At 37.5% G+C, this 26,627-nt stretch overlaps 1 long non-coding RNA gene across 1 annotated transcript; it reads right to left on the bottom strand.

The window, feature by feature from the left end:
* Positions 1-13,437: 13,437 nt before the first annotated feature.
* On the bottom strand, positions 13,438-19,429 carry LOC125079279 (uncharacterized). The gene is made up of 3 exons (XR_007121082.1): positions 19,346-19,429; positions 19,017-19,244; positions 13,438-13,587 (listed from the first exon to the last, which is right to left on the bottom strand). It is a non-coding gene; the product is annotated as an uncharacterized LOC125079279 (long non-coding RNA).
* Positions 19,430-26,627: the final 7,198 nt, after the last annotated feature.

Here is a 26,627-nt window from a genome sequence, read left to right as displayed (position 1 = left end):
TGGTACTTTTGGTCACTCTGATTAGTGTGTAGAAAATAGTCAAAATCCTATTATCAAAAAGGTAAGAGGTAATATGTGTTGGCAAGGATGTGGAGAACAGAGAAACTTGTATGTGACTGGTGGGAATGCAAATTAGCATAGGCATGATGGAACACAATATGGAGGTTCCCCAAAAAATAAAAATAGAACTACAGGGGAGGAGTCAAATGGCGGAGAAACAGCAGGCTGAGATGACATCAGGTAGCAGGAGATCAGCTAGATAGCTTACCTAACCATTGAGAACACCCACAAATCCAATGGGAGATTGAAGAGAAGAAGAACAGCAATTCTAGAAACAAAAAATCGACCACTTTCTGAAAGGTAGGACCTGTGGAAAAGTGAATCCAAAGTGATGGGAAGATAGACCGTGGGGGGGGGGGCTGCTCCCAGCAAGCAGCGGAACAATGGAGCACAAAATCAGGACTTTTAAAATCTGCTCCATGGAGGGACATAGCTCCAGAGGCTAAGCCGGGGGGTAAGCCCAAGCGGGGTCAGAGTAACCCCAGGTCCCGCGGGGTCTCAGAAGGACAGGGGGTGTCTGAGTGTCGCAGAGCTCGCAGGTATTAGAGCAATGAAGCCGGCTACAGCGACAAAGCCAAGGAGTGAGCTCTCAGCTCGGGGTTACCTTGAACTGGTCGCAGGCTGGGTGAGCTCGGAGCGCGACCAGAGGCCACAGAGACTGAAGCGACCGGGTGTTTTTCTCCAAGTGCGAGCGATTGAGCGCTTTCCTCCAAGCGTGACCAGAGGCCAGGGAGACAGGGGCGGTTGGGCGTTTTTCTCTGAGGGCGCAGTGAGGAGCGGGACCCCGAACTCTCAGCTCCTCCAGGCCAAAGATTGGGAGGCTGCCATCTTCATTCCCATCCTCCAGAACTCTACAGAAAGCGCTCAGGGAAAAAAAGCTCCCAAAAGCAAACCCGAGTGGATTCCTCAGCCCGGCCCCTGGTAAGGGCAGTGCAATTCTGCCTGGGGCAAAGACACTTGAGAATCACTACACGAGGCCCCTCCTCCACAAGATCAACAAGAAACCCAGCCAAGACCAACTTCAATCACCAGGGGAACAGCGAAATTCCAGAAGAGGAGAAAGCAAATCTTATCTGGACAAAATGACAAGGCGGAAAAACTCACCACAAAAAAAAAGAACAAGAGGCAGTACCAAAGGCTGGGAACCTAATCAATACACACATTGGTAATATGACAGATCTAGAGTTCAGAATGACGATTCTAAAGGTTCTAGCCGGGCTTGAAAAAGGCATAGAAGATATTAGAGAAACCCTCTCCAGAGAGATAAAAACCCTTTCTGGAGAAATAAAAGAACTAAAATCTAACCAAGTTGAAATCAAAAAAGCTATTAATGAGGTGCAATCAAAAATAGAAGCTCTTACTGCTAGGATAAATGAGGGAGAAGAAAGAATTAGTGACATAGAAGACCAAATGACAGAGAACAAAGAAGCTGAGAGAAAAAGAGACAAACAAATACTGGACCATGAGGAGAGAATTTGAGAGATAAGTGACACCATAAGATGACACAACATTAGAATAATTGGGATTCCAGAAGAAGAAGAAAGAGAGGGGGAGCAGAAGGTATATTGGAGAGAATTATTGTAGAGAATTTCCCTCATATGGCAAAGGAAACAAACATCAAAATCAGGAGATACTAAGAATGCCCCTCAAAATCAATAAAAATAGGTCCACATCTCGTCACCTGATAGTAAAATTTAAAAGTCTAAGCGACAAAGAGAAAATCCTGAAAGCAACCCGGGAAAAGAAGTCTGTAACATACAAGGGTAAAAACATTAGATTGGCAGCAGACCTATCCACAGCGACCTGGCAGGCCAGAAAGAACTGGCATGATATAATCAGAGCACTAAATGAGAAAAACATGCAGCCAAGAATACTATATCCAGCTAGGCTATCACTGAAAATAGAAGGAGAGATAAAAAGCTTCCAGGACAAACCAAAAGTGAAAGAATTTGCAAACACCAAACCAGCTCTACAGGAAATATTGAAAGGAGTCCTCTAAGCAAAGAGAGACCCTCAAAGTAGTAGATCAGAAAGAAACAGAGACAATATACAGTAACAGTCACCTTACAAGCAATACAATGTCACTAAGTTCATATCTCTCAATAGTTACCCTGAATGTTAATGGGCTAAATGCCCCAATCAAAAGACACAGGGTATCAGAATGGATAAAAAAACAAAACCCATCTATATGTTGCCTACAAGAAACTCATTTTAAACCTGAAGACACCTCCAGATTTAAAGTGAGGGGGTACCATGCTAATGGACATCAGAAGAAAGCTGGGGTGGCAATCCTTATATCAGATCGATTAGATTTTAAGCCAAAGACTATAATAAGAGATGAGGAAGGACACTATATCATACTCAAAGGGTCTGTCCGACAAGAAGACCTAACAATTTTAAATATCTATGCCCCTAACATGGCAGCAGCCAACTATATAAACCAATTAATAACAAAATCAAAGAAATATATCAACAATAATACAATAATAATAGGGGACTTTAACACTCCCCTCACGGAAATGGACAGATCATCCAAGCAAAAGATCAACAAGGAAATAAAGGTCTGAAATGACACACTGGACCAGATGGACATCATAGATATATTCAAAACATTCCATCCCAAAGCAACAGAATATACATTCTTCTCTAGTGCACATGGAATATTCTCCAGAATAGACCACATCCTGGGTCATAAATCAGGCCTCAACTGGTATCAAAAGATTGGGATCATTCCCTGCATATTTTCAGACCACAATACTCTGAAGCTAGAACTCAATCACAAGAGGAAATTTGGAAAGAACCCAAATACATGGAGACTAAACAGCATCCTTCTAAAAAATGAATAAGTCAACCAGGAAATTAAAGAAGAATTGAAAATATTCATGGAAACAAATGATAATGAAAACACAACAATTCAAAATCTGTGGGACACAACAAAGGCAGTCTTGAGAGGAAAATATATAGTGGTACAAGCCTTTCTCAAGAAACAAGAAAGGTCTCAAATACACAACCTAACCCTACACCTCAAGGAGCTGGAGAAAGACCTACAAAGAAAGCCTAAACTCAACAGGAGAAGAGAAAAATAAAGATCAGAGCAAAATTCAATGAAATAGAAACTAAAAAAAAAAAAAAAACAAAAAACAATAGAACAAATCAACGAAACTAGGAGCTGGTTCTTTGAAAGAATTAATAAGATTGACAAACCCCTGGCCAGACTTATCAAAAAGAAAAGAGAAAGGACCCAAATAAATAAAATCATGAATGAAAGAGGAGAGATCACAACCAACACCAACGAAATACAAACAATTATAAGAACATACTATGAACAATTCTACACCAACAAATTAGACAATCTGGAAGAAATGGATACATTTCTAGAGACATATAAACTACCACAACTGAACCAGGAAGAAATAGAAAACCTGAATAGACCCATAACCAGTAAAGAGATTTAAACAGTCATCAAAAATCTCCAAACAAACAAAAGTCCAGGACCAGACGGCTTCCCAGGGGAGTTCTACCAAACATTTAAAGAAGAATTCCTATTCTCCTGAAACTGTTCCAAAAAATAGAAATGGAAGGAAAACTTCCAAACTCATTTTATGAGGCCAGAATCACCTTGATCCCAAAACCAGACAAGGATCCCATCAAAAAAGAGAATTACAGACTAATATCCTTGATGAACACAGATGCGAAAATTCTCACCAAAATACTGGCCAATAGGATACAACAGTACATTAAAAGGATTATTCACCACGACCAAGTGGGATTTATTCCAGGGCTTCAAGGTTGGTTCAACATCTGCAAATCAATCAATGTGATATAATACATTAATAAAAGAAAGAACAAGAACCATATGATACTCTCAATAGATGCTGAAAAAGCATTTGACCAAGTGCAGCATCGCTTCCTGATTAAAACTCTTCAAAGTGTAGGGATAGAGGGCACATACCTCAATATTATCAAAGCCATCTATGAAAAACCCACTGCAAATATCATTTTCAATGGAGAAAAACTGAAAGCTTTTCCGTTAAGGTCAGGAACATGGCAAGGATGTCCATGTTGTACTATGTTGAGCACCACTGCTGTTCAACATAGTACTAGAAGTCCTAGCCTCAGCAATCAGACAACAAAAAGAAATTAAAGGCATCCAAATCAGCAAAGAAGAAGTCAAACTATCACTCTTCGCAGATGATATGATACTATATGTGGAAAACGCAAAACTCCACTCCAAAAATGCTAGAACTTGTACAGGCATTCAGTAAAGTGTCAGGATATAAAGTCAATGCACAGAAATCAGTTGCATTTCTTTACACTAACAACAAGACAGAAGAAAGAGAAATTAAGGAGTCAGTCCCATTTACAATTGCACCCAAAACCATAAGATACCTAGGAATAAACCTAATTAAAGAGGTAAAGAATCTATACTCAAAAAACTGTAAAGTACTCATGAAAGAAATTGAGGAAGACACAAAGAAATGGAAAAATGTTCCATGCTCCTGGATTGGAAGAACAAATATTGTGAAAATGTCTATTCTACCTAAAGCAATCTACACATTTAATACAATCCCTATCAAGATCCCATCCATTTTTTTTTCAAAGAAATAGAACAAACAATCCTAAAATTTATATGGAACCAGAAAAGACCTCGAATAGCCAAAGGAATACTGAAAAAGAAAGCCAAAGTTGGTGGCATCACAATTCCAGACTTCAAGCTCTATTACAAAGCTGTCATCATGAAGACAGTATGGTACTGGCACAAAAACAGACACATAGATCAATGGAACAGAATAGAAAGCCCAGAAATAGACCCTCAACTCTATAGTCAACTAATCTTCAACAAAGCAGGAAGGAATGTCCAATGGAAAAAAGACAGCCTCTTCAACAAATGGTGTTGGGAAAATTGGACAGCCACATGCAGAAAAATGAAAATAGACTCAAAATGGATGAAGGACCTCAATGTAAGAAAGGAATCCATCAAAATCCTTGAGGAGAACACAGGCAGCAACCTCTTTGACCTCAACCACAGCAACTTCTTCCTAGGAACATCGCCAAAGACAACAGAAGCAAGGGCAAAAATGAACTATTGGGATTTCAAGATCAAAAGCTTTTGCACAGCAAAAGAAACAGTTAACAAAACCAAAAGACAACAGACAGAATGGGAGAAGATATTTGCAAACGACATATCAGATAAAGGGCTAGTGTCCAAAATCTATAAAGAGTTTAGCAAACTCAACACCCAAAGAACAAATAATCCAATCGTGAAATGGGCAGAGGTCATGAACAGACATTTCTGCAAAGAAGACATCCAGATGGCCAACAGACACATGTAAAAATGCTCCACATCACTCGGCATCAGGGAAATACAAATCAAAACCACAATGTGATACCACCTCACACCAGTCAGAATGACTAAAATTAACAAGTCAAGAAATGACAGATGCTGGCAAGGATGCGGAGAGAGGGGAACCCTCCTACACTGTTGGTGGGAATGCAAGCTGGTGCAACCACTCTGGAAAACAGTGTGGAGGTTCCTCAAAAAACTGAAAAGAGAGCTACCCAAGATACAAACATAGTGATCCGAAGGGGAACGTGCACCCAAATGTTTATAGCAGCAATGTCCACAATAGCCAAACTATGGAAAGAATCTAGATGTCCATCAACAGATGAATGGATAAAGAAGAGGTGGTATATATACACAATGGAATACTATGCAAAAGAAATGAAATCTTGCCATTTGCAACGACATGGATGGAACTAGAGGGTATTATGCTTAGCGAAATAAGTCAATTGGAGAAAGACAACTATCATATGATCTCCCTGATATGAGGAAGTGGAGATGCAATGTGGGGGGGTTGGGGAGTAGGAAAAGAAAAAATGAAAGAAGATGGGATTGGGAGGGAGACAAACCATAAAAGACTCAATCTCAAAAAACAGACTGAGGGTTGCTGGGGGGAGGGGGGATGGGCGAGGGTGGTGGGGATATGGACATTGGGGGAGGATATGTGCTATGATGAGTGCTGTGAAATGTGTAAACCTGGTGATTCACAGAGCTGTACCCCTGGGGAAAAAAATACATTATATATTTATTATAAATAAATAAATAACAAAAAAAATAGAACTACAATATGATTCAAAGGATCATATACATGTGTACATAGCCAGAGGAAAAAATATTCAGTATCTTGAATGAAAAAAATCAGTATATCTGTACTTCTATGCTCACTTCATTATTCACAGTAGCAAAATATGGAAACAATCTAAAAGTCTGTCAGTGTATGGAAAGATAAAGAAAAGATTATACACACACACACACACACACACACACTTTGGATTATTATCAGCCCCTCAAAAGAAGGAAATCTTGTAATTTATGACAACATGGATGAAATTGGTGGGCATTATCCTAAATGAAATAAGACAGACAGAAAGACAAATATTATATAGTATCTCTGGTATGTGGAATCTAAAAAAGAAGAAGAAGAGGCAGAAATAAAATTCATAGAAACAAAAAATAGAATGGTGATTGCCAAAGGCTGTGGGTAGAGGTGGAGAGGATAGGGAAAACTTGATGAAAGAATATAAAACTTCATTTATAAGACAAATAAATTCTGAGTATCCAATGTATAACATAGTTCATAATATTTTGTTGTATACTTGAAATATGCTCAGAGAGCAGATCTTAAACATTTTTAAACCAAAAAAAGGCGGTAACTATGTGAACTGATAGACGTTAACTAACTTGACTGATGTAATCATTTCACAATGTATACATACATCACATATCATTACATTGTTCATTTTCAAAATATACACTTTGATTTGCCAACTATACCTCAGTAAAGCTGGGAGTTGTAGATAAAACAACCAAATTTTTGGTATACCATTGTCCATTCACACAGATATTTAAATCATCATTTACACTCAGAACTAATAACCCCATGTTCTATTAGTAGACCTTATTTTTAGAGCAGTCTTGGATTTACAGAAAAATTGAAAACAAAGTTCTCAAATCTTTGCATTATTGTTTAAAGAAATATTCAAAAACATCAGATTCTCCCAGAGAATTGAAAAATTTATGTTTACATAAAAATGTATGCACAAAGATCCATAACACCATGATTTGTTATAGCCAAAAAGTGGAAGCTACCCAAATGTCCATCAATTAATGAACTGAGAAACAAAATGTAGTGTATCCATATAATGGCATATTATTCAGTCATAAAAAGGAATAAAATCCTGATATGTTCTACAACAAGGATGAGTCTTGAAAACATTATGCTAAGTGAAAGCAGCCAGACACAGAAGACCCTGAATTTTATGATTCCATTTATATGGAATGCCCAGGAAAGGTAAATCCATGGAGGCAGAAATGAAATCAGATGGGAAGAGAACGGAATGGAGAGCACCAGCTCTTGGGTATTTCTGGATCGATGAAAATGTTCTGAAATTAGACAGTGATGATGACTGCATGACCCATGAACCCACTGAAAACCATGGAAATGCACACTAAAAATAAATCAGATTTTTGGCTTATTGAAGCAAAATCTGATCAATGAGGTCACATCCTCACAGGGTTTAAAGGGAGAAAACAAAGTCCCTGGTCAGAGGTAACTGAGGAATATCTCTGCCTCCCACACTGCAGTGCTTGTTGCAGTCTAGGTTTCCCCCAGGCATCCTGGCTCTGATTTCATTAACTTACACCAGCATGGTTCTGATTTTGAGCTTAGTGTTAGGACCACAGTCACAAATTTGTTGAAATCCCAATAATGTCTTTGAATGAATATCACTGATAGGAGGAGCTGTCTCTTTCCCTCTCCTAGTATCTCTCTCTACATGAGGATAGTGCAAACTTCAGGCCTCCCTCTCTGCCTGTACTAGGAGGCAAGGGGAAGATGGGAAGGGGGAAAGGGGAGATGGTAGGGCAGGGAACAGATGATGTCTGTGACACATTCTCCATGATGCTTCATGCTCTTGCTGAAACCCAGCTCTCCCTTGAGGTTCTGCTATCCTTTTATGCACTTTTAGCTGGATTTTTAAACTTAACTTCCCTCTTCAGGTGAATACATTTCTTTTCTATGTCACATACAGAAGTGACACTGTTTGCTGGATCCCAGAGGCATAATAAATGGTAATGATTTGTCAGGAATAGGAAGGGAACTACCAATTTTAGTTTAAAAAAATATGTAGTAGATTAATCTTGGTTAGAGAGGAGCATAAGAAATAGGCATTACATTAATAGATCACTTAAAATCATGCCACAAAAAAGATGTTCACAGTTTGTCACAAAGGAAAAAAACAAGACACTAACAATATGTACAGTGTGATCCCATTTCTGTACAAATAGATACCTATCTTGCTATCTCTAATTAGTGCCATAGTGAATAATCTTCTTTTTAAAGAAGATTTATCTGCTTTCTACTCTTTTCTAAGCTGCACATATATGTCTTATGTAATTCTTAAAATTCAAAAGCAAAATGGCACCAACATTATTTTGCAGACATTTATGATGTTACAAATAAATGACTCTAATCTCATCATCATAGACAATAATTTATTAACCTCAGAGGGGGTATATAATCCTTCCTATTACTTGAAGATAGTAGGGAGATAGATACCAGAGACAGAGAGGGAAGGATATGCTAAAAGTCACGCAAAGTGGCCTCTGCCCTCCAGGAGCTCATGCTCTGAGAAACAGATGCTATTCTTCAGAGACAGGGCTAATGTCTTATCAGACTCTGTTGTTTGCCATTTGATTAAATCATTCTTTTGATTAAGCAAAAAATATTGAATGGCCACTTCTGAGGACATTGTCTCTGTTTTCAAGAAGCCCAAAGGACTATTTGCTTTTTCTCCTACTTTTCATGATAAAGCAAGACTTGTTTTATTTTTCTGGGTCTTCATGTGCCAGTCTCATCTTGCTTATTTATTTACATAATGCCATTAGATTCTGATAAACTGTCAGATCTGGACATGTTTTTTAGAAGTAAGTGATCTTGGTAGAGGATGAGGACCCAAAGGAAAAGAAACCTTATAGATGCATATCTTAAATACTCTCAGCTCATACTCCACACTCAGTTCCATCTGTAGGGACAAGTGAGAGTATAATTGCATTAATAAGTTAACATTTCTTATTCATATCTTCTGCCTGCTCACATGAGATCCCTGAAGTTACCCTGGCTACTTCTGCAAGCCCTCAAAGACAGGGCTAGTCTCATATTTGTTCAGGAATAAGTCAGCTTATGTTCTCCCTGTCTAGCTTTCTCCAGTACCCATAAGATACTTGAGGTACCTCAGTACTGCATGTATCCTGCTGTGCTCTGAGAAACCTCAGGCTGCTAAAAGTATGTTGTTTGGGTCAATTTTATGTAAATTTAATTTTTAAAATTACCCTGAGGAAGATTTAATTTTAGAGGAAATTCATAGTGTCTCTTCTATAAACCAAAAAGTTTTTTGTATTAAATTTACTAATTTCCTCAAGCTGAATTGTATAGAGGTTTTCTTATCTTCAGCAATGAAATAGCAGAAGGCTAAATACAGAGAGCTATGTAAAACTGTACATGATAATAGTGTGGAAGTGCACATGGCATAGGGGATGAAGAATAAATAAGTGATTTGAGTGATGGTCTTTGGATGTGTCCCTTTAGAATATAATCCATATCTCTCAAGAAGCAGCTTTAGTGTGTACATTTAGTGTTTATGAATGTTATGTACTTGCAGGAGAAAGCAGTGAAATCCAAAAATGCAAGGGTCCATTATGCCTTTCTCTCCATTCTATTCTTTCATAACATAAAAACATAATCCCAAAATGGCATTTTTCCACACAGATTTATCTCACAGACATCCAGTAACTTACACATATACACTCAATCCCCAATATAAATTGTTTTCTCACTGTGGTATTTCATTTCTTGTTCCTCTAGAAAACAGTACAGATTTTTCTCTGGAAAATAAAATGCACTTCCAACCTGAATGTATAAATCTTCAAGAGCATACAATCTCTTGGACATAAAAATAAAATTCAAGGAAATTAAAGGACTTTCTAGGCTGTATTGTTCATAGAATAATATACCACACAAGTTTTTCAATATTCTAGACACTAAAAAGCAACTCTAAAACTGATGTGAATTTGGATGTAAACTAGTTACATATGCATGTGCCTATCAATTATCAAAAATAACCAGAAGTTATATTTCGATCATACCACATATGAAAGTGTTGGTGCAAGACCTTCATACTATGAATACAAAACATTCAAGACTGGTCAAGAATCAGTTTTACATACCTTAGCTATCTACTTACCTCCATCCTATAAAAGGAATTGTGAGCATTTGGCCAAGAAGTAGAGATGACAAAACATTTTGTGAGAACCTTCACTATCCAGGGGAAGGGTGTTGTACTCCTTTTCCTGCAGCCCAGTGAAGATGAAGAATGACTTCTGGAACTAAATGTCTCCTAGAGTTTGGTAGACATGGTGTATTGATAGCCTACTCATGACAGAGTGAGATGCTGATTGGATTTACCTATAGCAGTGCAGTCTCTGGAAGCCTTTTAGGAATAAATAAACTCCCATTTACAATGGGTCAAAGTTGAAGATTTCCTAAGGACCATGTGAGAGAGTGAGAGAACACAGTTATAATTTCTTTATGATTGCATCTGACAAACTCTGCTATTTTAGCATGCTAGCTGGTAGATATATATACATATATATATATATATCCCTCCAATTACAGGTCTTTTCTGAGACCCCCTTCCTTTGGAATCTATCACAAATAATTAAGACTTCAATTTTCCTCTAATCCCTGGTTGACAAGCTCTCTGAGACTGAATTCAATATGCCATTGGATTGAAAGCCATTACCTCCACTCCCTCTCTCCCCCCACTCTTGCTACTTTTAACCAATCCATCAGAAGAATGGGCATTCCCCAACACTTCCAAAATCACATTTTTCTCTAAATATTTCTACAATTCAAACGGAATCCAATTCTTTCTCATCTCCTTACACTGCAATGGTTGGCCATCTCCTGCTCTAGAATTGGCCTAGAGAAGAGCTATGGCACAATGCATTTGCTCTGTTTAGTGAATCTCTCTCGAAGTTTCTAAGCAAGAACAATTTCTATTAGATACTTTTCAAGCCTGTTGCTCAGAGATGAAAGGTGTTTCCTCAACCATTTGAGTTTTCCAGACTTTAAGACATCTTTTCAATGAAACACTTTTCTTTTTCTAATATTTTTTCCCTCCTATAATAAGAAATGAGTCCCCTATGGTGTTCATTTTCTATGAATGTTCCTTTGCCTTTTTCTCAGTTTTAGGTGGTTTTTGTTTTTCATGTCTACTCGACTCATTAAGTAATCCCATTCTTTTTCTACCAAATATGAATTAACCATTTGCTGGATAGAAGTGTCCTCTTCTCTTCCCCATTGTTAGTTAAGACTTATTTGCTGCAAACTTACATTCCTCTTCATATTTTTGGAGAAAGTAATTATTATATCAGTAAGTTACAGAGTACTCCACTATACTGAAAAAGAATTGAACAAGCAAGACTTGAGTGTCTCTGGGATCTTAGCAGCAGTTAGTTTTATGCCTATTCAAGTTCTCCTCAGCATCCACTAGGTGGGAGAAAATATACACAAAAAATTTCATCACAAAGGTATCTGTACTTGAAGGAGGGAAAAGGGGACAGACAAAATATGCAATAGTAACCTCTCCTGGTTAAAAAATTATTGCAAATGCACACATGAAATATAGTGTGGTCATTTCAAATGGTATTTATAAAAACTCTGTAAAAACGTGGAAATGTTTATGGTAAATAAAGTGAATTACAAAATGTATTGTAATTGTGGACATTCATTTTAAAAACGTGTAAGTTAGAAAACGATGCAAAATAAAGCTATCATTTGTGTTAAAATGGAGGAAGTTCACTTATTCATATTATTTGATTTAAATTTTGGTGCCTGTACCAGTCATTTGGGAGCCTGGTTAAAATGCAGATTCTAATTCAAAAGATCTGAGTAGGGCTTGGGATTCTTTTTTCAAACAAGCTCCCAAGTGTTTTGGAGGCTGCTGACCTGCAAATTACACTTCTGAGTAGCAAAGATTTACTGCAACATAACCCAGGCTGCTTATAGCACAACTCAGAGTCACTATCTGCAGGTAGGACTCTGAACCTCAGAGTGGCCAAAAGGTCAACTTACCTTATTGAAATGATTAACAATATTGTATTATTTATTGTACTTAGTGTCCCCGTTTTAAAGCTGAGAAATAAAACAAAACCAAATATAAAGATATCTAACAAAAAGATATAGTTCTTAACGCCCTTTAAACATCTTCATACTGTCTTTGGATGAATGAGAATGCTGCACTTCATTGTCCCAGGCTGGTCTGGGTCTTTAACAGAACTTAGGTTGGGGCACCCGGGTGGCACAGTCGGTTAAGCAACCAACTTTTGGTTTCAACTCAGGTCATGATCTCAAGATCCCGAGATCCAGCCCCTTTTCATCTGGCTCCATGCTGAGCATGGAGTCCTGGAGTCTGGATGAGACTTTCCCTCCCCTGCAGCCCCTCCCCCCAAAATAAATTAATAAATCTTTAAAAAACAATATAGCACTTGGATTGAAGAAGATAATCCTGGTTCTTCTGGGATTAGGAGTCCTCATCCAAAGATGGTGCCAACAGGGCACTTGATTTCTACTCTTAGTTCATTTAGAAGCAACATTACTTTGGGCAAGCCTTTTCAGCCTTCAGGCATTCAGACCCTTCATTTCTAGAGTATGGCTGATAAGCCAGTAGTAAAAATAGCTGGACCACAACTTCTAAGGTTGACTGTATTAACTGGGCAAGCTGCAGATGTTTGCACGTTGTCCTCTGAGCCTTGGGGCTTTATTGAAGACAGCGATAGCACAGTACATGGCAAGAGTTACAAGGCAAGGTTACATGGCAGGACTAACACAAGAGGACAAAAAGAAATCCCACAGCTTGCCTAACAAATAGCTAAATGATATTTAACTCTGAGCAGCTGCCTGATTTAAGACAAATTTCAGTTACTGTCACCAGCATTCCAAAAAGCAAAGCTAAACCTCTGTTTTCTCTTCAAGCAAATAGTTGAGTTTAGCAAACAAAATCTTCATTAGAGGCCATCATGGAATATCAGTTATTGCAAGTGTTTAAATTTTTATAGATATGCTTGAATTTTATTACATAAAAATTCCACATCTGTGAGCCAAACTAGGTCTTTTATATGCTAAGTCCTGTGATCAAAGCATAAAAACTGATTCTAATTAACATTTCCTCTTGAAATTAATAGTAACTACTATTATTTATTAAGTAATCTCTTCTGTGCTAGATGCTTTATATGCATTGTCTTGATTTACTCTCAAAGCAACCACAGTGAGATATTACTATCTCCATTTTATAAATGAAAAAAACAGTCTCAGGGAGGTTAATTAACTTACCAGAGGTAATACAGGTGGCTGAGCTGGATTTTGAACTATGCTCTGAATGACTTCTTGTCTTTTAAACTCAAACTCACTTAAAAAAAAACCAGAAACGTGAATTTACAAGTCGTTCATCACTCAGAAATCACTCAATATTCACCCTTTAACCATCACACATGCACATTAAATATATAAACTCAATTTATTACCACCCATGAATTTATCACATACTTGGTGAGAAGAGTCATAGTGTAAGTGACATGCTATGTTCTTTTAGAGTATTTATCTAAGAAAGAATAGTCTTGAATACAACTGAAGGTACACACACACACACACACACACATTTTAGATTATCAGTTTTATACTTCCCTTTGGATACATATAATTAAGATTTCAGTATACATCCAAATCCAAACAAATAGGTTTGCTTTCATATATATGTAGTAGAAATTAAATATCTATGAGTTCACCTATCTCCTATGTGTGCTTCATTTCAGGATCAATTGCCTATGTATAGATCTTTTTTTGTTGTTTTTTAATAATAAGGTCACAGACAGATAAATACATTTATGACTGTATTTCATAGGTACCATAGTGACATCTTGTGGGAAAAGCATGTTGAATTGTGTCTGTATGTTTCTAAGTATTTCAAAACTACTTTCTCTATTTACAAACTGGAAACTGTCATCGGACACAGTTTGAGGGTTGACCACTGAAATGTAATTTGGTCCTATTTAATTTTAAGATAGTAGAGTTGGTATCAATTTCCAGTATATTGAAAAATAATAAATACTTCTGAATCATAAGTAGTCTAAATTGATAGAATTGTGATACATGATCCTGATAGCAATATTGCCAAGAACCTTAAATCAGTAGACTTTTAAAATAGTTATTGTCGTTTCTGTTTCTAGAATATGAATGAAACAATTTCTTCTGGGAATGATTTTGAAATAATTTAATTTGAAAACAGATAAATAATATTAGTTTTCCTCCATGATAGAAATTCATATTTTCCCAGGATATCTTTTAAAAGACTCAATCAAGATTATTAGCAGAAGATTGCTTACTGAGTACAAAATAAATAAATAAATATTTATCGAGTGTTCAGTATGTGCAAAGCATTACGAAAACTTTTCTCTCAAAAGACTACTGGTTTGATAAGCTAGAGCGTATTTGTTCATGAAGCTGAAGGTTGATTTTATTCACATGAAGATGAGTTTTCTTATTCTGCTTCTTGGGAAGTAGTATGACATCAGGAAAAACAATGACCTTCTTTTCTTCCTTTCCTTTTCTTTTTTTTTTCTCTTTTTTTTTTTTTTTTTTTACACTCAGCTTGAACTCACAACCCTGAGACCAGGACCTGAACTGAGATCAAAAGTCAGAAGCTTAACGGACTGAGCCACACGGGCGTCCTAGACAATGGCCTTTTAAATCAAACAAAAACTAAGTTTTCTTTTTCTTTTCGATTTCCATCTTTCTATTTTCTTTTCTATTTCTTAAGCCAGATCTTAAGTACACATATATTTGTTTAATTATTCCGTATACTTTATTCATTTAGTATAACTATATTTGTAGGTCTATATTCTTTTACAATTATTTTTTATACTATGAGACATTTTAAAAGGATGTAACATTTAAAAGGAAATACAAAGAAAATATTCTTTTTTCATTATATTTGATCTATATAATAATCAAAACAGATACGATTACTGATTGTGAAAACCACTACTGGATAAAGCCTTATCCCCCACTCCCCGCCCCTTATTTTAGTATTTACTTACTATTTTTCACCACTAGAGGGCATCTGAGGACTGAGCTAAAAATGAAGCAAAGCTGTGTGTAAAAATGAGCCTCTATTAAATAAATAAAAAAACATATATTAAAAAAAAGTGAGCCTCTATTAAAATAAGACTAAATCTTCCATCAAAAAAGCTAATTGCATTTTGTGGTATAGATATTTAAAAATACTTGATGACAGCTTTATAATAAAGTTAGTAAATATGCATAAACTTCCTATTAAAATGTTAAACACTTTCTTTTCTTTTCAATACAATGCAATAGTTAATTCTGTAATTAGAATTAAATTTGCAAATGCCAAGTATAATAATGGCAATTATGCATCAGATTGTATTTTCAACTGCATCTGCCTACACTTTAAAAGTTGGTATGCAATTACAAACAAAACTTTTGAATATCTGGAAAAGAACGCAAAATAGCTAGCAAATCTAGTCTTAAGTATTATAAATCCCCACCATGTAATCATGTTTAGCAGTTGTTACCCAACAACAATGTTTAAGTACCGGCTATGTGTCAGGCATTATCTCTGTATTCACTGTTGAGGAAAGTCTTTTAGCCACTCTAAGCTTCTATTTCTCCTCAATAAACCTGTAGCAATAATAATAATACAGGCTAACAGAAAGAATTGCTGAGAGGACCAAAGATAATGCCTTAATGTATGTGATACAACATTTGGCACATATTATATGTGAACTATCATTACTATTATTACTCTCATGTTTTGATCAATAGACCTGGAATAGATCCCATGAACTCAAGTTGGAGACAATGAAGATGCACAGAGAGTGTATGCTTTCATTGTGTCATAGTAGATAAGATCTGATGATGGAGAATAGGAGGGTCCTTTGTGTCATAGTAGATAAGATCTGATGATGGAGAATAGGAGGGTCCTTTGAGATAAGAGAACTAATGTTTACCCCAAGAACTTGGCTCCAATCCCTTGGCCATGCTAACCAATATATTTTTTCGCTTTTTCTCATTGCTGGATTTCTCTGTGTGTGTCTCTCTTTTTTTCTTTCTTGCTATCAGGGTCTTTGTTACAGAATATCAGGGTAGGGTGAAATAAACAGTTTTCTCTGTTGAACATGTCATTCAAGAATGAAACATGTTCATTTTACGTCTGGTTTGGGTATTTAAAACATGACTCTCTAAGGTAATAGTCTCAATTTCTTAAAATATCTATTTAGTTAGAGGGTTGGAAAGGAAGAGATTCACAAATCATACTGTGTTTTTATTTTCTTAATCTTCTTTTTTATTACATTTGCTCAGAACTGGAAAGGCAACCACAAAACCAAAACCAGATGGAAAAAGTAAGCTAAAGGAAAAGTAAATCCTGATTACTAACAATAATTCAGATCATATTTTATCAATCTGTGATTCAGTAATAATGAACACATATTTGATGAGTATAATATCTCAGACCAAGCTTCTCTCTTCTCATGTCATAGATATTTGTATCATGACAGAGGTTGAAATAATCCAACAAATTGAGGTGGAGAGTTTACAGCTATTTTCCTCCCAGCTTTAAGATTGTCTGCTTTGGTAGATCAGTATAATGTTCCCCCTAACTATGTATAGAGTCACAAAACAGATTTCTTCCTCAAAAGCTCCTAGAGGGAAAAGACCTATAGGAAGGTCTGACCCTCTTTTTTCTTAAACTGACATATCAAGGCTGTATTTGGGAAGCATCAAACAAAACAAACAAACAAAAAAATCTGGAGTGATTTTTGGCCTTCAGATGGTGTGGAGATCAAAGTCGACCTTGTTTTAAATGGGACCCAAGTAAAAAGTGATGGAAGACATTAAAATTATAATATCTTTCTTCTGTCCCCATGGTAAACATCATCCTAGCCCCCATTTTTTCAGATTAAAGACAAAGGGTCCCTGACACTCCTCTTTTGATTAAATAGATTTGTATTTAGCTGACATATTCCAAGTTGATCAAACAACTTCTTTGGTAAAATAAACTGTGCACAAAGAGATTATGAGTTGAGCACAAAAGAGAAGGAAAGCTGGGTCAGGAAGAAAGAAGGGGAGAGTGTTATTTGATGATTTCTTCTATTGTTTATTTTTTTCTCTGTAAATACAATTGTAGCTAAAACTATGTCTCTGTCTTAACGTATAAACTAGATTTTCACAGGCAGTTTTATTTTAGTCATCTACTTCAGGAATTCATTTCTGGCAAGAGTTGAGCACACCAGCTCCAGCTGAGATGTGCTGCAGAAAAAGCAGGCCAGAGCTTTCTATGACAATGACTGACTGAACTGAAACTCAGGGTGGAAATGTCCCACAAATGCAGCACATTTTTGGTTCCTTCTGGGGATACAGGAGAGGGTCAAGGAATGACTGACACTCTGGATAGGAACAATGCAGGCAGTGATTGTTCTGGTCTACTGCTCTGGGAGGCTTGCCTAGCTATACAAAACCATGGAGGGGGCCAAGCTTCAATGGAAAACATTGAGGGCAATAGTCCTCACACTGGCACCTCCATGCTTTACTCTGTATGTATTCTTTTACTCATATCACTCTTTAGAAATTTCTTTGGTTTCTGAGATTATCCAAACTTTTCCTACAATCAGCAGTGTCCAACTTCAGAAATTGAAGAATCGTTTCTTTAGCCAAAGAATCCTTTTTTGAAGTCTTTCTAGTCATATGTATACTATCTAAGAGAAAACAACTGGTAAACTTCAATCTATAATTACCCAGCCGCTGCTCCAGCAGCCTTCACCTCACCTCGGTGCTCTCCTGACAAGCTACTGCCCAAGACTCCTGCTTTCTTCCTTATACATCCTTAATTAAAATGGCATGTCTTTCTTGCAGTGTAACTTATCAAACGTGACTGAATGCTTTCTTTAATGGCAGGTGAAGATTGTAAAAACAGCCCCAGTTGATAAATGACATTTCGTACTTAATGTTCATTTACTAGAGTAGAGGAAATAAATTTGAGAGCCTAAGGATGGGATTCAGGGGAGTGAATAGAGCCAGAAGTCATGAATTTCCAAAAATTATGTCTGTGTGGGTATGTATGTGCATGAGTGTATACAAGCATTTTCCCAAAAGGAAAGCATCTATCTTTCATAGTGTGTAGGGAAAGATTACCATGAAATACCAGATATGTTCTCTGCCCTCTGGAATGTAAGAAAAAGAACCAGAACAGTGATAAGTAGAAAACTGGGCAGAGTCAAGAGGATGGAATTAAGTATTTGGTAGAGCTATTATGTAAATACATAATATCACACTAATACTTAAACCTATTTTTTTTCCTTTTTTTCTCCCCATTATTTTCTCAGTGTTGTCTCAACAGTTAGACAAAAAAATAGGAAAAGCATCTGACAAAAACAAAATTCCATTTTTATATAAAAATATTTTAAAGGTATATAATTAAAAACAGATATTATCCTTATGTTTTATTATATTTATACCTGGCAGCTTTAAAAATTGTTTCATATTGCCATTATGGCTTAACCTATTTCTGAAAAAGATATTTCAAATAGCACTCCCCAGCAAATGAGCACTTCCTCTTCCTCTAAACACCTTAGATACTTGTGGCAAAATGAATGGTATATATAGCAACAAACCTGTAAAAAATTTAAAATCATATAATGTCTCATTATATTTAGGACAGAAACAAATATTTGATTAAAATATTTGATATTTGATCAAAAATTTTTGATATTTGATTAAAACCTAAATTCCCTCAGGAATAAAAGACGAATCCAGACCTACCTTTGTTCTGAGGATGTTTTTCAACTTTCATTTCAAGTGGCAAAGTTGGTTGGTAGCATGATTTTTTGTTTTGAGCCAAAACTGTGATTTTAGTTGGACGAGCCTGGAGGCAAAAAGCTGGACTCAAGAGTTTCACCGGGTTTGCATGTGGCAATATTCCCAGTGCTGTATGGAGCTCTGGCCTGACCCGCTGACTGTGATTCACAAGACTTCTGTCCAGAACACGTCCTTAAAGGTAAACCTGAGATGACACAAAACTACTTCCCAATCAAGCAAATGCAAGTCATATTTTTTTGCCTGGCCTCCTTGACAAAATGTTTGCTTCCTACCTGTAGGTGTCAGAGAAGGAATCCTGGAGAACTTGAAGCATGAGTAACCCACTGAAGAGTGTTGCCTCTAAAGCTGAATTCTCTTCATCTTCCCCATTTCCAGCTGCACATCACAGGGGGCTAAACATTTCCTCATAGTATTTTGTTGAGAATTTCGAGTCCATGGCCAGCCGCCTTTCACTAACTGCAGCTCAGATTTCAATCCCCGGGGACATCAAGCCCTGTTGACTTCATGGATTCCTCCCATTACTGCAACTGTAGAACCCCTATAATTCTACCTAAAATACAACTTCTGGAATCATCTCTTCTCTCCTCTCATTACTCTGTGCTTCCTCACTCCTGAATTTTCTTTCCATTGTCCTTCAGTGCCCCAAGCCTTTCTCTGGTATCTCCAGAATCATTCCATTGTAAATAAAATCTCCAAAACCCTCTTCAACACTACACAAAATGTTGTCTTCTCCCCTGTCATTCTCTAACAACTCTGACACTTAGTTCATTACTAGTCCCACTACCATCTTGGAGATCTCAAGAACTTCACTTCCATCCCTTGTTATGTATGTCCTATGATCTGTTTCTTCAAACATTCTTATAGTGCTCTCACCCTCCAAACCACCTCACTTCTGCACTAAGGTTACTCTGTAAACTTCCAGTCTTAGATCAACCCAACTATCTGTCTTCTGCACTCTAATACCTGCTACATATGTCTGGAAAAAAATCACTCAACTGTTCAGGTTAGAGTCATTATAAAACCAAAGTTCAACCAGTTTCACCAAACTTCAAACTTAACTGCTATTATTAAGCTCCCTTCTCCTAGATTAACTGGACCTCCTATTAGACTAAGAAAAATCAAAATGGTGTGGTTTGTATGCCTTCATCTATTTGTAGCCACATTGCCATATGTTAGTATCAGAACCTCACACTCATCTCTGCCACTACAAGCTCCAAGAAAAGGGTATCCCTTATATTTGAGGCTAACACATTTGACTGTACTCTGATCTTCTCTCCTCCTACCTCCTCAGAAACTGCTCCCTTACTTATCTCCCCTCTCTTCCTGTAACTATAAACACTCTCTATTATGTCAATTCATGAATATATTTTCTCTTTCAGTTCTGTGAGGAAAGCTCTGTAATTTTTATCAGTTCTATATTGTTCTCACTCTAGTTGCAATCTTTTTTCAGTCCTTCAAAATAGAGCTTCTTGAAAGAATAAATGTATACTTATTTTAACATCTCCACATCCTAACTTCCCTCCACTCCTTAACCTGTTGCAAACTACATTCCACCCTGGGAACATCACTGGCACTGTGCTCATTGAGATCATCAATCATCTCCTCCTTGCTAAGTAGAGAGGAGTTGTCATAGTGATCCAATCTCTCCATGCTTTATGACACTGCTAACCACATCCTTTTACTCCCTTGACTCCAGTGATGTTACTCTGCCTTTATTTGATACCCTCTCTCTGGTCAATCTTTTTCAACTTCCTTCAGGGGCTACACTTTTTCTACTCACCCCTTAAATGTTGGTGTTCCCATATCGGAACCTTCTAAACTTTTTCACCTCATAAACTATGTGGATAATAACACAACCATAAAACATACTGGGATAAAGTGGAAATTGTTTGGAAATATATAAATGATATTAATGAAAAAGTAATTGCCTTATCTTCATATTGTGTAATTTATAAGAAAAATAAAATAAAAACAGCTACAAAAAGTGTTAAATACTAAATTTGTTTAAAATTCCAAAATAGTTCATTTTTTAAATTTTGAAATGGATACTCACAGTTTCTTGACAAGACTTTATAGTAAAAAATAAAATGATAAAAATATTTTTAGAAATAGTTTCTTAAATTTGACAATGATTCAAACATTTACAGCAGTTAATAGTTATATTTCTAGAATCTAATAGCTCTTCTTTTTCTTTCATTGGGAAATGTAATGTTGACATTTCTTGTAAAAAAATATGAATTTCTGGAGACAAGATGGTGGGCAACTAGGAGGAGGTGGCTTTCAACCTGTACCCTAAAGTGAGCTGACTACCTACCAAAGAACTCTGATCACCCATGAAATCAGCCTGAGATTAGAATTATACACTTCTGGATCTCTACAGGGGCAGAAGATGCCGGTGAGCAGGTAAAGCAGAGTGGGAACATTGGACTGATATCAGAAGATAAACAAAAGGGGGAGTGAGCCACCAGAAGTGACCCATTGGAAAGTAATACCCCAATACGAGAGTGCCCTGCAACTGGGGACCAGCATTAACTTGGAGTCTGGTTAAAAGCACTCAAAAAGACCAAAGGATTGTAGTGGGAAGTTGTGGGAATCGGGGCGGTTGGGGACAGGGGCTTAAGTCCCCAGACCCAGGACAGCCACCCCTAGTGCTAAGCCAGAGAGAATACAGCAAAGAAACCAGGTCTTGGTCCCTGAGCTGTGAGCAGGCCTGAGAGTGCCTGGGTGCCAGCCCCGTGAGGGGCTGGGAGCCTCACCAGCCAGCAGAACCACAACCTTGTGCATGCTCAATGCGTGTGCTGCACCGTGCTATCACGTCCCACACCTCCCCCTGAGAGAGGTGCCTGTAGGCTCCAGCCAGCAGAACCACAGCCTTGTGCACTCTCCATGCACGTATGCCACGCAACCAGAGTCTGAGTCGTGCCCCACACCCTCCCATGAGAGAGGTGCATTCAGGCTCCAGCCCAGCACTCTTGGACCCAGAAAGTCTGAGCATTCCCAGCCTGGGCCAGTGGGAAATCTCAGTGTGCTATCGCTGCTTGGGACCTCTCTGGTAGTCTGGAGCTGCCCAGACAGCCACTGCTGTCATGGTTTTGGGTACAAGCAGGAGTTCCCTCATCCCCAGGGACCATGACTGGGAACGTGCTCTGCCAGTGGCCAATGGGGGAATTTATGTGCTCTGGAGCACCCAGAGGGGAACAAACTGAGGCTTCTCTCTGAGAGGGAGGTCTGGGTACAGTTTGCTTTGCTCTAAACCTACAAAAACTATCAAAAGCTGTAAAGGCGAGAGACAACAAATGAACATAAAAACATCCAGAGAACAAAGGCCTGAAAAACCGGTTTCCTCAGAGCCCACCCCCTTGATAGGGGTGGGAAGTCTTAACTTAGGGAACACTGACTGAAAACCCACACGGCAGGCCCCTCCCCCAGAAAGCCAACGGTGGCGAGACTGGCAGGGGAGACAAGAGAACAATCACCACTACTTCATAGATACAACTTTTATTTTTAACTTCTTCCCACTATGCTGGTTCATTTTTTTTTATAGATAATTTTTTAACCTATTTACCATCACAGTGAGATGTCCAGTACATCAAATTCCATAATAACCTTTTAACCTGAACTTTTTGATACATATACTTGTGTTTTTCTTTTCCTTTTCTTTTTTAAATTTTTTTATATTTTATTTTAGTTTAGTTTAGCTTATTCTTTTTTTATTTTTATTTTCTAATATTCATATAGAATTAAACGTCAAGGTAATCCCGTTCCCCAGTGAATGCTACCCCTATAGGTAAATCAATTTTTAATCCCCCTTTATCTTAGGAAAGTTGAGTCCTTTAACAAAGATATCAAGATGCATCCAGGAAGAAGCAAAATAAGCATCCTCACCCACAATGAGAATTTATAACCACTCTCCCATCTTTTTCTTGCACCAGTGTTTCTGTGTATTTGTGTTTGTCCTGGTAGTATATACATCTTATACTTGGTTTTCTTTTTGATGAGGTTCTTTTTTTGTATTGCTTTTATATATATGTATTCTTTTTTCTCTTGTCATCTACTTTTATCAGTATTTTTGTTTGTCTGTTTTTGTTTGTATAAGTCATAAATCTTACCTTGGGGCCCATTTGGGCTGGGCCTTCTCTTTTACTTTATCTTTCTTTTTTTTCCTCTCTCTCTCTCTCTTTTCTCTTTTCTCTCTTTCTTTTTTCTCTCGTTTGGGTGGGGACTCTTGATTGCTCAGAAGCATTCCAGGGTGCACCTTGACTGCACCATGGTAAATACATTCAGCTACATCCATTCAGCCATCTCTCACCGAAATGACTAGGAGAAGGAATTCCCAACAGAAGAAAAATACAGAGTATGGGCCTTCTGCAACAGAGCTAATGGCTATCGACATAGACAATATGTTGGAAAGGGAATTCAGGCTAACAATTCCACAGGCAATAGATAAGTTGGAGAAAGCCATGGATGATAAAATGGAATTGATTAGGGAAGAACTAAAAGCCACCAGGGATGATGTTCACAATGATCTCAATGAGTTCCAATCTAATCTAAATCTCTCAAAGCTAGGGTAACTGAGACAGAAGATAGAATTAGTGATCTGAAGGACAAACAGATAGAGAAAAAGGATCAGGAGGAAGCCTGGAACAAACAGCTTAGAAGCCACAAAAACAGAATTAGGGAAATAAATGATGCCGTGAAACATTCCAACGTCAGAATTATTGGAATCCCTGAGGGGGAGGAGAAAGAAAGAAGACTAGAAGATATAGTGGAACAAATTCTCCATGAAAATTTTCCCAATCTCACGAATGGAACCGGCATTCATGTACTAGATGCAGAACAGTCCCCGCCCTCCAAGATTATAGAATCTAGAAAGTCCTCAAGACACCTGATAGTAAGAATGAGGAATCATAATTGTAGACAGGATCTCTTGAAAGAAGCTAGGACAAAGAAGCCCCTTATGTACAGAGGAAAGCCCATCAGAATAACGTCAGACCTGTCCACAGAAACATGGCAAGTCAGAAAGGGCTGGCAAGATGTATTCAGGGCACTAAATGAGAAGAACATGCAGCCAAGAATACTTTATCCAGCAAGACTGACATTCAAAATGGATGGAGAGATAAAGAGTTTCCAAGACCAGCAAGGTTTAAAAGACTATGCAACCACCAAGCCAACACGGCAGGAAATATTAAGGGGGGGTTCTATAAAAGAGGAAAAATCCTAAGAATATCATTGAACAGAAATATATGGAGACAATCTACAGAAAGAAAGACTTCAAAGGTAACACGATGACAATAAAAAAGTATCTATCAATAATCACTATCAATGTGAATGACCTAAATGCACCCATAAAATGACACAGGGTTGCAGATTGGATAAAACGACAGGACCCATCCATATGTTGTCTACAAGAGACCCATTTCGAACCTAAGGATACACCCAGACTGAAAGTGAAGGGATGGGGAAGCATCTTTCAAGCCAATGGGCCTCAAAAGAAGGTCGGGGTAGCGATTCTTATATCAGGTAAATTAGATTTTAAACTAAAGACTGTAGTCAGAGATACAGAAGAACACTACATCATTCTTAAAGGGACTATCCACCAAGATGATCTAACAATTGTAAAGATCTATGCCCCCAATATGGGAGCAGCCAATTACATAAGAAACCTGTTAATCAAGATAAAGAGTCATATTGATATGAATACATTAAGAGTAGGAGATCTTAACACGCCTCTCTCAGTAATAGACAGATCATCCAAGCAGAAAATCAATAAAGAAACAAGAGCATTGAATGACACATTGGACCAGATGGACCTCATCGATATATACAGAACATTCCACCCTAAAACAACAGAATACTAATTCTTCTCAAGTACACATGGAACCTTCTCCAGAATATATCACATACTGGGTCACAAATCAGGGCTCAACCAATACCAAAAGATTAGAATATTCCCTGCATATTCTCAGATCACAGTGCTTTGAAACTGGAGCTCAATCACAAGGAAAAGTTTGGAAGGAACTCAAACACGTGGAAGCTAAAGACCACCTTGCTTAAGAATGCTTGGATCAACCAGAAGATAAAAGAAGAACAGAAACAATTCATGGAAACCAATGAGAATGAAGACACTTCAGTCCAAAACCTATGGGATACAGCAAAGGCGGTCCTAAGGGGGAAATACATAGCCATCCAAGCCTCCCTCAAAAAAATTGAAAAATCCAGAATACACCAGCTGTCTCTACACCTTAAAGAACTGGAGAATCAACAACAAATTAAGCCAACTCCACACACGAGAAGGGAAATAATCAAGATTAGAGCAGAGATCAATGATATAGAAACTAGAGATACAGTAGAACACATCAATGAAACTAGAAGCTGGTGTTTTTTTAAAGAATTAATAAGATCGATAAGCCATTGGCCACACTAATCCAAAAGAAAAGAGAGAAGTCTCAAATTAATAAAATTATGAATGAAAAGGGAGAGATCACAACTAACACCAAGGAAATAGAAACAATCATCAGAAATTATTATCAACAGTTATATGCCAATAAGTTAAGCAACCTAGACAAAATGGATGCATTCCTGGAAAACTATAAATTCCCAAAATTGAACCAGGAAGAAATTGACAACCTGAATAGACCTAAATCTAGTAATGAGATTGAAGCAGTGATCAAAAACCTCCCAAAAAACAAGAGCCCAGGACCTGATGGATTCCCTGGGGAATTCTATCAAACTTTCAAAGAAGAAACACCTATTCTCCTGAAGCTGCTTCGAAAAATATAAACAGAAGGAAAACTTCCAGACTCTTTCTATGAAGCCAGCATTACCCTGATCCCCAAACCAGGCAAAGACCCCACCAAAAAGGAGAATTTCAGACCAATATCACTGATGAATAGGGATACTAGTATTCTCAACAAGATCCTAGCAAATAGGATCCAACAGCACTTTAAAAAGATTATCCACCATGACCAGGTGGGATTCATCCCTGGGTTACAAGGTAGGTTCAACATTTGCAAATCAATCAATGTGATAGAACCAATCAATAAGAGAAGAGAGAGGAATCGCATGGTCCTCTCAATTGATGCAGAAAAATCATTTGAAAAAATCCAGCATCCGTTCCTGATTAAAACACTTCAAAGTATAGGGATAGAGGGAACATTCCTGAACTTCATAAAATCTATCTATGAAAAACCCACAGCAAATATCATCCTCAATGGGAAAAAGCTCACAGCCCTCCTGTTGAGATCAGGAACATGACGGGATGCCCACTATCACCACTCTTGTTGAACATAGTATTAGAAGTCCTAGCAACAGCAACAAGACAACAAAGAGAAATAAAAGGTATCCTAATTGGCAATGAAGAAGTCAAACCCTCTCTCTCCACAGATGACATGTTTCTTTATATGGAAAACCCAAAAGACTTCACCCCCAAACTACTAGAACTCATACAGCAATTCAGTAATGTGGCAGGATACAAAGTCAATGTACAGAATTCAATTGCTTTCTTATACACTAACAATGAAAATACAGAAAGGGAAATTAGAGAATCGATTCCAT

The sequence above is a fragment of the Lutra lutra genome, chromosome 10 (genome assembly GCF_902655055.1).
Source record: "Lutra lutra chromosome 10, mLutLut1.2, whole genome shotgun sequence".
Lineage (NCBI taxonomy): Eukaryota > Metazoa > Chordata > Mammalia > Carnivora > Mustelidae > Lutra > Lutra lutra.
Note: the sequence above shows the minus strand (reverse complement) of the source record. Positions and strands in the feature narration are given on the sequence as shown.